Here is a 9,295-nt window from a genome sequence, read left to right as displayed (position 1 = left end):
AGAAAAATAGAATTTCACTGAAAATATTTACTCTGGTAAAATTATAGTCATTACTAGCCAGGGTCATATAGGTAATGAAGAAAGACATTCTCCATAAATACACTGTTCTGGTTTTAAATCTTTTGGGTGTTAATTATTTTCATCACTTTTGTAAAAAAGTCACATGTTAGTACATAAACAAGTTAAAGAATTTAAAATCATTATTAAAAATACACCAGTATTATTGAATATATTGTCAACTTTGTAGCCCTCTGAACCATAGCTGGAATTTATCTTATTCCCATGTATACTATTAAATATAAAGCTGATCAGAAATTTTTTTAAAAGAGAATGACAGCTGTATTATTCCCATTTTAAATCTAGAGTATGTACATATATATATACATGTGTGTGTGTGTGTATATATATATATGCACTCTAGTCAGCTGCATAGTTTATATACACTAAGAATTTCAAGTGGGATCTTGAAAAGTACAGGAAAATTCAAAGAGCAACAAATTTAAAGTACTGAGATGTTCTATGCCATTTAAGAGTTTCAGGTGTTCCAACTCTTGGCCACTAGTGAGTACTGGTGTGGAAAATTAATAAATACATCAAAGGAAAGATGTAGAAATCATTCATTTTAATTAGGAGAGACGAACAGGAACCAGGAGGCAATAAAGGAGAATTTACCTCTCAGAATCACTAGATTGGCATCATCCTCACCACAACATTTAGAACCAGACATGAAACAAATGACTGTTTCAAAATTGGGAAAGAAGTAACACAAGACTTTATAGTATCATCATGCTTATTTAACTTATATGCAGAGTACATAATGCAAAATGCCAGGCTGGATGAATGACAAGATGGAATCAAGATTGCCAGGAGAGATGACAACAACCACAGATATGCAGATGATAGCACACTAAAGTGAAGAGGAACTAAAGAGCCTCTTGTTGAAGGAGAAAGAGGAGAGTGAAAAAGCTGCTTTAAAACTCAACATTCAAAAAGTTAAATCATGGCATCCAGTCCCATTAAGTTCAGTTGTTCAGTCGTGTCCGACTCTCCGCGACCCCATGAATCACAGCACGCCAGGCCTCCCTATCCATCACCAACTCCCGGAGTTCACACAAACTTATGTCCATCGAGTCAGTGATGCCATCCAGACAGCTCATTCTCTGTCGTCCCCTTCTCTTTCTGCCCCCAATCCCTCCCAGCATTAGATTTTTTCCAGTGAGTCAACTCTTCACAAGAGGTGGCCAAAGTATTGGATTTTCAGCTTCAGCATCAGTCCTTCCAATGAACACCCAGGATTAATCTCCTTTAGAATGGACTGGTTAGATTTCCTTGCAGTCCAAGGGACTCTCAAGAGTTTTCTCCAGCAACACAGTTCGAAAGTATCAATTATTTGGTGATCAGCTTTCTTCACAGTCCAACTCTCACATCCAAACATGACCACGGGAAAAACCAGCGCCTTGACAATACGGACCTTGGTTGGCAAAATAATGTCTCTGCTTTTTAATATGCTGTCTCAGTTCAGTTCAGTTCAGTCGCTCAGCCGTGTCCGACTCTTTGTGACCCCATGAACCACAGCGTGCCAGGCCTCCCTGTCCATAACCAACTCCCGGAGTTCACTCAAATTCATGTCCATCGAGTTGGTGATGCCATCCAGACATCTCATTCTCTGTCGTCTCAGTCTCCTCCCACCCCCAATACCTCCCAGCATCAGACACTTTTCCAGTGGGTCAACTCATCGCATGAGGTGGCCAAAGTGTTGGAGTTTCAGCTTTAGCATAAGTCCTTCCAATGAACACCCAGGATTGATCTCCTTTAGAATGGACTGGTTGGATCTCCTTGCAGTCCAAGGGACTCTCAAGAGTCTTCTCCAGCACCACAGTTCAAAAGCATCAATTCTTTGGCGATCAGCTTTCTTCACAGTCCAACTCTCACATCCATACATGACCACAGGAAAAACCATAGCCTTGACTAGACGGACCTTTGTTGGCAAAGTAATGTCTCTGCTTTTTAATATGCTATCTAGGTTGGTCATAACTTTCCCTCAAAGGAGTAAGCGTCTTTTAATTTCCTGGATGTAATCAGCATCTGCAGTGATTTTGGAGCCCCCAAAATTAAAGTCTGACACTGTTTCCACTGTTTCCCCATCTATTTCCCATGAAGTGATGGGACCAGATGACATGATCTTCGTTTTCTGAATGTTGAGCTTCAAGCCAACCTTTTCACTCTCCTCTTTCACTTTCATCAAGAGACCTTTGAGTTCCTCTTCCCTTTCTGCCATAAGGGTGGTGTCATCTGCATAAATGAGGTTATTGACATTTCTCCAGGCAATCTTGATTCCAGCCTGTGCTTCTTCCAGCCTAGCGTTCCTCATGATGTACTCTGCATACAAGTTAAATAAGCTTGATAACAATATACAACCTTGACGTACTCCTTTTCCTATTTGGAACCAGTCTATTGTTCCATGTCCAGTTCTAACTGTTGCTTCCTGACCTGCATACAGGTTTCTCAAGAGGCAGGTCAGGTGGTCTGGTATTCCCATCTCTTTCAGAATGTTCCACAGTTTATTGTGATCCACACAGTCAAAGGCTTTGGCACAGGCAATGAAGCAGAAATAGATGTTTTTCTGGAACTCTCTTGCTTTCTTCTTGATCCAGCAGATGTTGGCAATTTGATCTCTGGTGCCTCTGCCTTTTCTAAAACCTGCTTCAACATCTGGAAGTTCATGATTCACATATTGCTGAGGCCTAGCTTGGAGAATTTTGAGCATGAATTTACTAGCATGCAAGATGAGTTCAATTGTGCGGTAGTTTGAGCATTCTTTGGCATTGCCTTTCTTTGGGATTGGAATGAAGACTGACCTTTTCCAGTCCCGTGGTCATTGCTGAGTTTTCCAAATTTGCTGGCATATTGAGTGCAGCACTTTCACAGCATCATCTTTCAGGATTTGAAATAGCTCAATTGGAATTCCATCACCTCCACTAGCTTTGTTCGTTGTGATGCTTTCTAAGGCCCAATTGACTTCACATTCCAAGATGTCTGGCTCCAGGTGAGTGATCACGCCATCGTGATTATCTTCGTTGTGAAGATCTTTTTTGTACAGTTCTTCTGTGTATTCTTGCCACCTCTTCTTAATATCTTCTGCTTCTGTTAGGTCCATACCATTTCTGTCCTTTATCGAGCCTATCTTTGCATGAAATGTTCCCTTGATATCTCTAACGTTCTTGAATGAGAGACGCTGGCTCTGGCAGCACAGACGCGAGAGATGCGGCTCCGGGGCAACTGAGCACACGCAGAATCATGGCCGAGAGGAGCTACCACACGCCCAAGGTCAGGGCGGTGGCCGAGAGGAGCTGTCTCACGTCCAAGAGGCAGTGGCTGCGCGGGCACAAGAGGGCTGAGAGGAACTACTCCACATTCAAGGCCTTGAGGAGATACCCCTCATCCAAGGTAAGGTACAGCGGCTGCACTTTCCTGGAGCAACTGTGAAGAGATACTCCACGACCAAAGTAAGAGAAACCAAAATAAGACGGTAGGTATTGGGAGGGGCATTAGAGGGCAGACACACTGAAATCATAATCACAAAAAACTAGTTGATCTGATCATATGGACCACAGCCCTGTCTAACTCAATGAAGCTAAGCCATGCCGTGTGGGGCCACCCAAGATGGACGGGTCATGGTGGAGAGGTCTGACAGAATGTGGTCAACTGGAGTAGGGAATAGCAAACCACTTTAGTATACTTGCCTTGAGAACCCAATGAACAGTATCAAAAGGCAAAATGATAGAATACTGAATGAGGAATTCCCCAGGTTGGTAGGTGCCCAGTATGCTACTGGAGATCAGTGGAGAAATAACTCCAGAAAGAAAGAAGGGATGGAGCCAAAGTGAAACAAATACCCAGTTGTGGATGTGACTGATGCTAGAAGCAAGGTCCGATGCTGTAAAGAGCAATATTGCATAGGAACCTGGAATATTAGGTCCATGAATCAAGGCAAATTGGAAGTGGTCAAACAGGAGATGGCAAGAGTGAACATCGACATTCTAGGAATCAGTGAACTAAAATGGACTGTAATGGGTGAATTTAACTCAGATGACCATTATATCTACTACTGTGGGCAGGAATCCCTTAGAAGAAATGGAGTAGCCATCATATTCAAAAAAAGAGTCCAAAATGCAGTACTTGGATGCAATCTTAAAAATGACAGAATGATTTCTGTTCGTTTCCAAGGCAAACCATTCAATATTACAGTAATCCAAGTCTATACCCCAACCAGTAATGCTGAAGAAGCCGAAGTTGAACAGTTCTATGAAGACCTACCAGACCTTTTAGAACTAACACCCAAAAAAGATGTCTTTTTCATTATAGGGGACTGGAAAGCAAAAGTAGGAAGTCAAGAAACACCTGGAGTAACAGGCATATTTGGCCTTGGAGCACAAAATGAAGCAGGGCAAAGGCTAATAGAGTTTTGCCAAGAGAACGCACTGGTCATAGCAAACACCCTCTTCCAACAACACAAGAGAAGACTCTACACATGGACATCACCAGATGGTCAACACCGAAATCAGATTGATTATATTCTTTGCAGCCAAAGATGGAGAAGCTGTATACAGTTAGCAAAAACAAGACCAGGAGCTGACTGTGGCTCAGATCATGAACTCCTCATTGCCAAATTCAGACTTAAATTGAAGAAAGTAGGGAAAACCACTAGACCATTCAGATATGACCTAAATAAAATCCCTTATGATTATACAGTGGAAGTAAAAATAGATTTAAGGGACTAGATCTGATAGATAGAGTGCCTGATGAACTCTGGACGGAGGTTCATGACATTGTAGAGGAGACAGGGACCAAGACCATCCCCATGGAAAAGAAATGCAACAAAGCAAAATGGCTGTCTGAAGAGGCCTTACAAATAGCTGTGAAAAGAAGAGAAGTGAAAAGCAAAGGAGGAAAGGAAAGATATAAGCATCTGAATGTAGAGTTCCAAAGAATAGCAAGGAGAGATAAGAAAGCCTTCCTCAGCGATCAATGCAAAGAAATAAAGGAAAACAACAGAATAGGAAAAACAAGAGATCTTTTCAAGAAAATTAGAGATATCAAGGGAACATTTCATGCAAAGATGGACTCAATAATATGCTGTCTAGATTGGTCATAACTTTCCTTCCAAGGAGTAAGCGTTTTTTAATTTCATGACTGCAATCAGCATCTGGAGTGGTTTTGGAGCCCAAAAAATAAAGTCTGACACTGTTTCCACTCTTCCCCCATCATTTCCCATGAAGTGATGGGACCAGATGCCATGATCTTAGTTTTCTGAATGTTGAGCCTCAAGCCAACTTTTTCACTCTCCTCTTTCACTTTCATCAAGAGGCTTTTGAGTTCCTCTTCACTTTCTGCCATAAGGGTGGTGTTATCTGAATATTTGAGGTTATTGATATTTCTCCGGACAATCTTGATTTCCAGCTTGTGCTTCTTCCAGCCCAGCGTTCCTCATGATGTACTCTGTACATAAGTTAGATAAGGAGGGTGACAATATACAAACTTGATATACACCTTTTCCTATTTGGAACCAGTCTGTTGTTCGATGTTCAGTTCTAACTGTTGCTTCCAGACCTGTATACAGGTTTCTCAAGAGGCAGTGACATAAATTCTTATTTTGCTTGTTTCCACTCGTTAAGACGATTCCATGCAGAACATTCTGTAATAGGTTAAACAGAAACTCAACATCCTCCTGGCATCTGTTAGTTGAGCTCAGATTCAAGTATTCAAGGCACTCAACCTCAGATATTGGTATCCATTTTTTTATCACTGTTCCTGAAAGACATGTTACCACTTCTTCTGATGATCTAATTGCAAATCTACACCTAGACATGTCCAGAGATCAATATATAATAGAATACACAAAAATCATTTTTCCTTCACAATAACTATATGGCTAAACAAAAATCATATGAAAAATTTCTTTAGTTCTTATGTTTCTTTTAATGTAATTCCCATGTTTGTTTCACTGATTACTACTGTCGCTTCTACCGAAGGGTAAGTTTTCTTGAAGCACCTACAAATGTATGTAATGAAATGTTTAAAAATGAAAACAGAGTTATTACAAATAAGAGTATCCAATAATGTTTATGTATACTTAAGCAAATATTAATAACAGATCATATATTCTTCTTTTGAGATATAGTCACTATACTGTATTTATTAGATATACATTTATCTATGTTATTACACTTTATATAGGTTTTTCTCCTTTATATTATTTTATAGTCTATAAAAACAATTTTGCTGTACATATCATTTTACAACTTGCTATTTTTTGCCTGTGGTAATTTTTTATGAATCACCTATTTTCATTCATTTAAAATTACTTCTGCCCTCTTTCTCAATTCAGCATAATACCATGAGGGTGGTATATTCATAAAATATTAACATGGCATGAATATACTACAATCTATCCATTCCTTTTCCAGCATACCTTTAGAGTGGATGTTTTCTTTCTTGGTTTTTTTGCAGTTTCTAAACTTCTATTTGGGCATGTGGTAGGAAATGAGAATTGAAAGTTATAAAGTATGCCAAGCTCTTTTCCAAAGTTGCTGTAATAATTCATAATCTCACAGTTCATGAGAATTCACACTTGCAACATGTATACTATAAAAAAGAACTATCAGATCAGTGTGAAATTGTATTTTTGTTGCATTTTGCATTTTCCTCATTTGCAATTAAGCACAAATTTTTTATAATTGGCCAAACTTTTCTTTCATTGAGTTCTTTTACTTTATATTTCATAGGCTTAATTCCGGGAGTTGGTGATGGACAGGGAGGCCTGGCGTGCTGTGATTCATGGGGTCGCAAAGAGTTGGACACAACTGAGCAACTGAACTGAACTGAACTGACTGAACATATTTATAAAATTAATAGTTTGTGAAACATTTTGTGGAAATTGATTTTTGAAGTCTTCAGTATGCCTACAAAACTGATTTGCAATTATGCTCCAACATTTATTTAAATATTTTAACATATCAGGAACTTTTATTACGTGATCTTTTTCGCTTTAATAATAAATCAATATTCTGATGCTAAAAAGACATTAGATTTTCTTATCCCAATACTTTTCTTTTTCTCATTTTAGTCTTTAATCTACTTTGAACTCATGTGACTTTTGTAGCAATTTATTACTACATAAATTTTGCAGTTGTCCTAGCAGTAGGTATTCTATTCTTTTTATGGTAGTATGTAAAGTGAAAGTGAAGTCGCTCAATCGTGTCCAACTCTTCAGCAACCCCCTGGACTGTAGCCTACCAGGCCCATCTTTTCATGGGATTTTCCAGGTAAGAGTACTGGAGTGTGTTGCCACTCCCTTCTCCAGGGTATTTTCCCAACAAAGGGAGTATAACCTCAGGCATATGTGAAGGTAATGCACTTATGTGTTTGTATCAACTTTTTCTGTTGTCTAGGTCCATTTAGTCAAGGCTATGGTTTTCCAGTGGTCATGTATGGATGTGAGAGTTAGATTGTGAAGAAGGCTGATTGCCGAAGAATGGATGCTTTTGAACTGTGGTGCTGGAGAAGACTCTTGAGAGTCCCTTGGACTGCACGGAGGTCCAACCAGTCCATTCTATAGGAGATTAATCCTGAGTGTTCATTGGAAGGACTGATGCTAAAGCTGAAACTCCAATGCTTTGGCTATCTCATGCGATGAGTTGACTCACTGGAAAAGACTCAGATGTTGGGAAGGATTGGGGGCAGGAGGAGAAGGGTACGACAGAGAATGAGATGGCTGGATGGCATCACCAACTCGATGGACATGAGTTTGAGTGAACTATGGGAGTTGGTGATGGACAGGGAGGCCTGGCGTGCTGTGATTCATGGGGTCGCAAAGAGCTGGACACAATTGAGCGACTGAACTGAACTGAATTGAGCTGAAGTGAGCTTTTTGTCTATGAAATTTTCATCACTATATCTGTATGCTGTGGGATAAGTAGTTACTACTTATAAAATTGTTTAATACTAGAGACTGTTTTAGAGAAATACATATTATTATGTATGCATATTTTTATAATATGTGCATTATTATATATGCATATTTATATAGTATAAATATACATGTATCTAAAATATATTCATGTATAAGCTTTATGTATTAATAAACACATAAAGGAATGCAAATTCTTATATACATGAATATATTTTTATTTATATTCATAATTTTATACATGCAGAATATACATATGTATATTTCCATAAGCTTAACTATGGTCTATCTATGGTTTTCTTATTTTGTTTCTTTTTCCATGTTTTTCAAGTAATTTTAAATATAATTTTATTTCAATTTTAACATTATTCTTCCTAAGTTTTCCACATTAGTCACTGATTACTTTTTTAACATTTATACTTTAAATTTCTATTATATTTTTTAATCTTTGTGGGTTTTGTCCTTTTTTCTTGGGTAAATATATCAAGATTTAGGTATTTTGTGACTCAAGACAAGGAACAAACTTTTGATATTGTGGGCCTTCTGTGTTTTCTTTGATTTCTAGTTTATTCATTTCTGCTGTTTAGTATTTTCTTAGTCTTTACTTGGTTTTGTCAACTTAACTGAGTATTTCCAGACATTTTCTTTTTTGGTACAAAATTTGTTTTATTTACTCCCCTGCTTCACCCCTGAAGAACTACTGTGTTTATACTTTTTCAGTTACAAATTGTTTATGATTTTCATTTTACTTTCATCTTTGTTCTGTTATTTAATTATGAGTATATTTTAATATTTTACAGCTTATCAGGCAATCTGAAATTGTAACAACATTTTCATCAATGTGAAAATATGAAGATTGCAATCCAGTTTCTCTGGATTACCATTAAGCTTTCATTTGCAGCTTAGTGTGTGGGCAACAATAGAAGACAATATATGATTAACAACGTGTATATTTCTGTTACTAAAGGATTTATTTTTATGTGTCCATTGTTAATATTTTACAGTGCAAGAGAAAAGGGTTCAACAACTGAATTGGCAAGATTCCCTAGAGAAGCGAATGGCTACACATTCCAGTATTTTTACTTGGATAATTGCACAGACAGAGAAGCCTGGCAATGGATTACAATCCACGGGGTTGCAAAGAATCAGACACACCTGAGTGACTAACACACACACACACACACACACACACACACACAAACTTGAAATAAATTAAAACACAGCATACCAACATTTGGGGTTACAGCTAAAATAGTGTTTAGAGAAAAATATATAGGCTTATCTTTTTCAAGTATGGTTAAAATTTATGATGATCTAAACTTAAGA

The sequence above is a fragment of the Moschus berezovskii genome, chromosome 1 (assembly GCF_049115385.1).
Source record: "Moschus berezovskii isolate FMDL1 chromosome 1, NW_MosBer_1.0, whole genome shotgun sequence".
Classification (NCBI taxonomy): Eukaryota; Metazoa; Chordata; class Mammalia; order Artiodactyla; family Moschidae; genus Moschus; species Moschus berezovskii.
The sequence above is the reverse complement of the archived record's forward strand: the minus strand, read 5'-3'. Positions refer to the sequence as shown.